Genomic DNA, 7,045 nt, shown 5'->3' with positions numbered 1-7,045 from the left:
TTGCGGCCCTCGATCTTCACGGCTGTCCTTGTAGTGAGCAGAACCAACTTGGGTGTCTTCCACCTGGGCTCCAGCTGAGTCTTTCGGTCGAAATTTCTCACAAATACGAGATCACCCGGAACTACGTCATGGGGTTTCACCTCCGTGTTGTCGGGAAAGGCTGCAGCTACCTGTGAACGACAAGATTGTAGTGCAGACATCAAGGAAGCCAAGTAATCTGTCAGCATATTACAGTCAACATCAGTTATTTTGCGTGGTACAGGCGTCCCCCACATATTTGGTGGTCTGCCGAAGATCACCTCATACGGGGATAGCCCTGTTCGAGAGTGTGCTACCATTCTCATGTAAAAGAGTGCAACTGGTAACGCTACTATCCAGTCGACACCTTTCTCTCTGCATATTTTGGACAATCTGATTTTCAGTATCTGATTATGTCTTTCTACGAGACCTGCTGCCTCGGGGTGTCGGACACAGTGGAATTTCCACTGATATCCTAACAGAAGTGAAACATGTTTCATTAATTCGGATGAGAACGGCTGGCCGTTATCTGAGTAGACAACACGTGGTAAACCGTATCGTGGGAAGAATTCTCGAACCAACTGTTTGGCAGTAGTCGGGGCAGTGTAATCTGAAACCGGGTATGCCTCTGTCCAACGGGACAGAGCGCAGACAACTACGAGAACATATTTGAATCCTCGACATCGTTCCATCTGGATATAGTCCATCTGGAGGGCTTCAAAAGGGTGATCAGGAGGATGAAATCCACCCTGTTCTACGGGAACGCTTTTTCCTGGGTTAAACTGACAACAGATCATACAGGTACGGACCTTTTGTTTGGCTGCTGCTCGTAAATGTTTATTGAACCAAATGTGTTGAATGCTGTCTAGCATAGCTTTTTCTCCTAGATGTGCTGGACTATGTATACTGTTAATTATAACTTGGACCATTGAATCAGGAAGGAACCATACAGACTTTTCCTTCATCATCCATCCTTGATCCGTTTGGATCCCTCCTAATTCAGTCCATTTCTTTATTTCGTCTGGTGTAGCATGTGTCTGTATGTCAATTACGTCAAGGGTAGGATCTTTAACTGTCATGCAATGTGTCGGCATCGGGACTATTGTCTTTGTCATGTCGGATGTTTGAGTTTGAGCAGTCTGTTTAGCTGTTCTGTCGGCTAGATCATTGCCTTGGGAAATGATATCAGTAACTTTCGTATGAGCTTTACATTTCATAATTGATATTGCCGTGGGTAGATGTATTGCATCTAATAAGGCATGAATGAGGGGTCCGTGCTGAATGTGGGCACCGTGGGAAGTTAAATAACCTCTCTCTCGCCACAGCACGCCGAAGTCATGTACAACTCCGAATGCATAACGTGAATCAGTGTATATGTTGACTTTTTTATTTGTGGCTTGAATACAGGCTTGTGTCAGAGCGATGAGCTCTGCGGCTTGAGCTGACAAAGTATTTATACGATTAGTTTCAATGACTTCAGTATCTGTGGTGACTGCGTAAGCAGCCACTAACTCTCCTGTACTTATTCTCATACATGAACCATCTACATACAACGTCAGGTCTGGATCTGACAATGGAACATCTGTCAAGTCTTGTCTGGGTTTCGTCGTGATTGTAATAACTTCAATACAGTCATGAGCTAGTGGGTCTGTTCCGATTACTGGCAAAAGTGTGGCAGGATTCAATGTGTTACAGCGTCTGATTTCTATATGTGGCTGAAACAATGTAAGTTCGTACCCTGTAAGTCGCGCTATAGTCAAGTGTTGTGTTTGCGTTCTATTTACGAGAACCTCTACTGCATGTGGTACTTGTACTGTCAATGGATGTCCTAACACTATGGCATCGCTTTGTCTGATTGCTAAAGCTGTCGCTGCCACTGATTTTAGGCATGCAGGCAAAGCCTGAGCTACGGGATCTAATGTACTAGAAAAATAAGCACATGGTTTGTGTGCTCCTGCTTGTTCCTGTGTGAGTACTGACAAGGCAGTACCTTCGCGTTCTGTAACAAAGAGTGTAAACTGTTTTCTGTAACATGGTGTTGCTAAAACAGGTGCTTGACATAAAGCTTTCTTTAAGCTTTCAAAAGCTTGTGTATGTTCCTGAGTCCAAGGGAGAACAGTCGATGTGGCTGCCTCCTGTGTTGTCAACTGAATGAGTGGTTTTGCTAGAAATGCATACTGAGGGATCCACTGCCTACAATATGAAGTGAGGCCTATGAAAGCCCGTACTTCCTTTTGTGTCTTGGGTATTGGCATGTTAGCTATTAACTGAATGCGGTCGGGTGTAAGCTGCCTTCCCTCCTTGGACAGCGAGTGTCCAAGATAAATAACTCGCTGGACACAGAATTGCAGCTTAGAAGGGGACACCTTGTGCCCCTTTTCGGCTAGAAATTGTAAAACTGTCAGTGATGCTTTTTCACATTCCGGTTCGCTTCTCGCGGTGATCAGCAGATCATCGACGTATTGAAGCAGGGCAGTGTTAACTGGCATGTGGATACTATCGAGTTCTCGTTTCAGTGCTTGGCTATAGATGCTGGGGCTTTCTGTAAATCCTTGAGGTGCGCGTGAGAATTTAAAGCTACGTCCATTTAAACTAAATCCGAACAAATATTGGCTCTCCGGATCTATTGGGACGCTGAAAAAAGCATTCTTGAGATCAATTACAGTAAAGAATGTTGCTTCGGAATCAATGGCTGTCAGTAATGACGAGATATCTGGGACCACAGGGAATTGTGGCACAATGCACTTGTTTAATTCGCGCAGATCAATAACCAATCGATATACTGGCGGGGCCTTTGGATCTGTTCGTTTAAGAATCGGAATTATCGGTGAATTACATACATTGGAGTCTGTTTCCACAACTACTCCTTGGGCAATGAGTTCGTCAATGATTTGTAGTAAAGCCACTACAGCATCTGGTGGTAACTTGTATTGTCGCATTCGTGGTAGCACCACTCCTGCCTTTAATGTGACTCGATATGGTGTAATATTCATGCAACCAACATCAGTAGGGCCTTGTGCCCATAGATGTGTAGGTAAAGTCTGCAGTCGGGGATCCATGTCTCTAGACACATAGTGACCTTTAAAATCACGTAAAAACAACCTTACTCCTTCCGGAGAACAACATATTATAGCTCCTAGAGCTTTCAGTGTTTTTATTCCTAACAGATTTTCTGGACATGATTTAGTAAGCAATAAATCTGTAGTTCGGGTCAAAGGTCCTATCGTAAGTGGCAGAGGTTGTGACACTTCATTAACAATAGGTTTTCCTGAAAAACCAAGGGAAATATTCTGTGAGCCTGAGAGGGGTGCCCCTGGAACTTCACTACGTTTTATAGTTGTTCGACTTGCCCCTGTATCGAGTAAAAATTTTCTATCTTGGCCTAATAATTCACTATGTACATAAGGTCCTTCTTGATCTACAGGTATTTCAATAAGGGGTAAGTCAACTTCCCTCTCTAGGCTAGTTCATGCGTATCTCTGATACTCAGGATATTCATACTGTGCGGTCTGATACATTTGTCGTGTTGTTGTCTGTGTGGCAGCAACAGGCAACGGTGGTGCAGCTGGCACAAACTGTATTGGCTGTTGTGCGGCTGGCATGGCCTGGGCATGCTGCAGAGCTCCTTGTTCATTCTGATCTTGTCTGAGTGGCCGTGATCTTTCTTGTGTTTTACCTATGGCGATATTATGTTTTAAAACTGGACAGTCGTGTACGTAATGACCTGGCTTTTTACAATAATTGCATGTCCCTTTTACAGGTCCTGCTGAATCGGAATGTGTCATACCCTTTTTTATGTCCTTCAGCTGGAACTGTCTGGGAAACTAGCATTTTCATTTTCGTGTCTTTCATGCGTCTGTGTTCATGTTCTTGTTCCTCTCTAATTCTATTGTGATGGTACTGTAACATTTGTAACATTTGTGATGGAGTGTTACCTTGCCAGGTACTCTCGAATTTTAATACTCTATTCTTTACTGGGGGCAGGGCATTTTCTACTAATTTTGTTACAAACAGATGTGGGTATGATTCGCTACTTGCTTTTATGCCACTATTTATACCAAAACATTTTTCAAATCGGGCATAGTAATCACTAGTGTCTTCATCTTGCTTCTGTTTACAGGCTGAAATTGTACCCCAATCTTCCTTTTTCGTAGTTAATAAACGTGGCAGTACCTGTACTAATAAACCTGGTAGTGCTTTAGTTTTATCCCCAAGTCCTGCTCCTGCAGTTCGGGCCTTTTCTTCCGCTTCTAACACTGACCATTCTATCTTTTGGTCTCCTACCTCCCACTCTTTTTCCTTGAGTTTCTCATAAATACCAGCAGGCATCAATACCTTTAATATTGTCATAATGTCGGGATAGGTATACTCTCCCATGAGTAACATGTCTTTAATTTCTCGGTGAAAACCCGCTGGATCTTTGTCATGACTGGGTACCACTTTCTTCATTTGTAACAATTCTATTTTTGATATGGGCGTATATACAAATACGCGCTTAAACTCGTTGTCCTCGCCTTTTATTGGGTGCACTTCTCGTAAGGGATTCTGTCTATCCATGTGATACGTGGTTCTTTCCTTGACGGGTAATGAGACACGGTCTGAACATACAAAAAGAATATACTGCTTTCTTGATTCTAGAATTTCTTTAATTAATTTAGTACCTGAACCTCTCCATTTATTCATAAGCAATTCAGTCAATATGTCAGGTAAGGGACCAGGGTCCGAATGCTGACTCCGATATAGTATAATGAGTTGTTGAATCATATAAATCCCAGCTAACCTCTGTTCATCTGGGGTGAGATTCAAAAATGTGCGTGCTACTGTATCATCACTATATTTTCCGGGACTGTCCACCCAATGGACAGCTGCCCTGGCTAAATCTTGTTCATCCATAGAATCGAGAAAATGATAACCCCTTCGTTCTCGGAGTAGTTTGTCGGCGGTTTGGAACGAATGCTCGTTAGACCTTATATTAATTATAGGTATTTGGAAATTCCTGTTATTATCTGGACATATCGGACGTATCGAGTCAGTAAGACATCTATTACTATTACAAGATCTTCCTCTACCTACATAGGCTATGGTGTCCGACTGTCTCGCGGGCAGTCCTGACCCTTCTTCCTCGCTTTGTTCGAACTCGTCTACCTCTAATCTTTCTTCGTGTAGGCGTTCTATTTCTTTACGGATCTTTCGGCACATGGCTATTATACAATTTTTCTTATCATGTCTACCTTCTGATATATTCTGGCTCCATCTGGTAAGAATTTGCATTGCTTCCGGGTCTACCCCCGGTCGGTCTTGATTTCTGATCACACAATTTATGAGGAAACGTAACAGTTCCCCCTGTATCTCCACTTTCTGGTATTCCATAGCTCTGTTAATACATTCTGGATCTCGCCCTGTTTGGACAAAATGGTATATTTTATCTAGATGCGCAGTCATTCCTGGTAACTTCCCTAAATACACTGCGGCTCGTCTGATACGCAAGGATGCCAGGGTCATTTCGTCCTCTTTGCCGGGCACAGGGTCATATCTACAATCTACAAGAAGTTCCTTAAGCGTACGGGCATTTATGAGTTTGGGTGTACGTGAATGAGCTGACTCTTGAAAAGTAAGTTTAATTATTCTGGGTGGCGTAGAAAAAATATTGGTAGCACCTCCCGTGGCCCCATCTGGGGTGTCGGGTGTGAAAGGATTCGTCGAACGTGACACAGCAACTACAGGTGTGGACACAGCTATAGAAGTAGCTGTAGGAGCGGATGCAGAAACAGATGTGCTTGCCGGAACTTGTGACTCGATTTGTTGCTGTAGGGATACGGGTACTGGATCTTGGCGTTGGATCTCCCTGGTATGCGGTCTATGTGGGGCGGAATTAGCATACTCGGGAGCTGCGTCATCTAAATATGAGGAAAGAAAAACATCTTCTGCGGTTCTAGGATGCCCCTTAGGATGTACCTTTATTGGGAACAATGGGGGTGGCAAGTCTTTCGGTTTATCCTTGAGTAGCCTTAGGTAATCCTTCGGCCAGGAGGGGATACATACCATTCATAAGGGCATTTCTTTGTCTGTCTACTTGTTCTGATTTCACTCGGATACCTTCCTCAATTGATAGATTTTCTTGAACTTTATTGGAATTCTCTTTACTCCTCTCTTCCTGTCTACGTGCTTTTTCTGTACGTCTATGAGATTCTTTACGCCATAATTCAACGGCATCTTTCTGTGACTGTCTGACTTTCCTTTTCCATAACTCTTCTTCGACTTTCATGATGCACTCTGCATCCCAGGTTCCCGCCGTGGGCCACCTCTGACTTTCTGGTAATTCCTTGGTGTAGTCTACCCATAAATCAAGAAATAATATAGCGTCTAAGCCATGTTTATGATACATAAAGTGCCCTGGAGTGTCCCTAGGAGGAATAGGAACGGCTTCTTCGAGTACCCCTTTTCTTGTAGTGATCTGTCTTAGTTTCGAAAAGAGCGGCATATTGAGAACTGATCTGATACTTAATCTTGAACACACTTAGTACAAAAGCACAATAATGAACAACCATTCATACCACAATATGCAGGACGTTTAACACATTAAACATTAAACATTAAACATTTCTTTTTTTTTTTTAACCTTTAAAATAACCGACAATGATGATCGTCTGCATAACTAATCACCAAGCATAATTCTTTGACAATAACTAGATACTTCGGAATACTTGATATACTGCTAAACAGTACAGATACACTGCTAAAACAGTGCAGACCGGATTTGTGTACCCAAACCCGTCTTGACCGGCACAACCTATGTGCACGTCAGAAATGCCTCCCCAGTAATGGTACTCACCGGGTAGCTTCGGAAACGGAAGGCCTCGGTAACTTGAACTTGAACCGGACTGGACTCGACTCGACTCATCGGAAACTGGGCTTGACTTCGAACTGGTGGGTCTCTGTATACCTCGGATCTTGCTCTCTCAGCTAGGCTCTGGTCGGGATACTTCGCACTTCTCACCGCCTCGTCTGGGTGTTGATCGCAGCCTCA

The sequence above is a fragment of the Triturus cristatus genome, chromosome 1_1 (assembly GCF_964204655.1).
Source record: "Triturus cristatus chromosome 1_1, aTriCri1.1, whole genome shotgun sequence".
Taxonomy (NCBI): domain Eukaryota; kingdom Metazoa; phylum Chordata; class Amphibia; order Caudata; family Salamandridae; genus Triturus; species Triturus cristatus.
The sequence above is the reverse complement of the archived record's forward strand: the minus strand, read 5'-3'. Positions refer to the sequence as shown.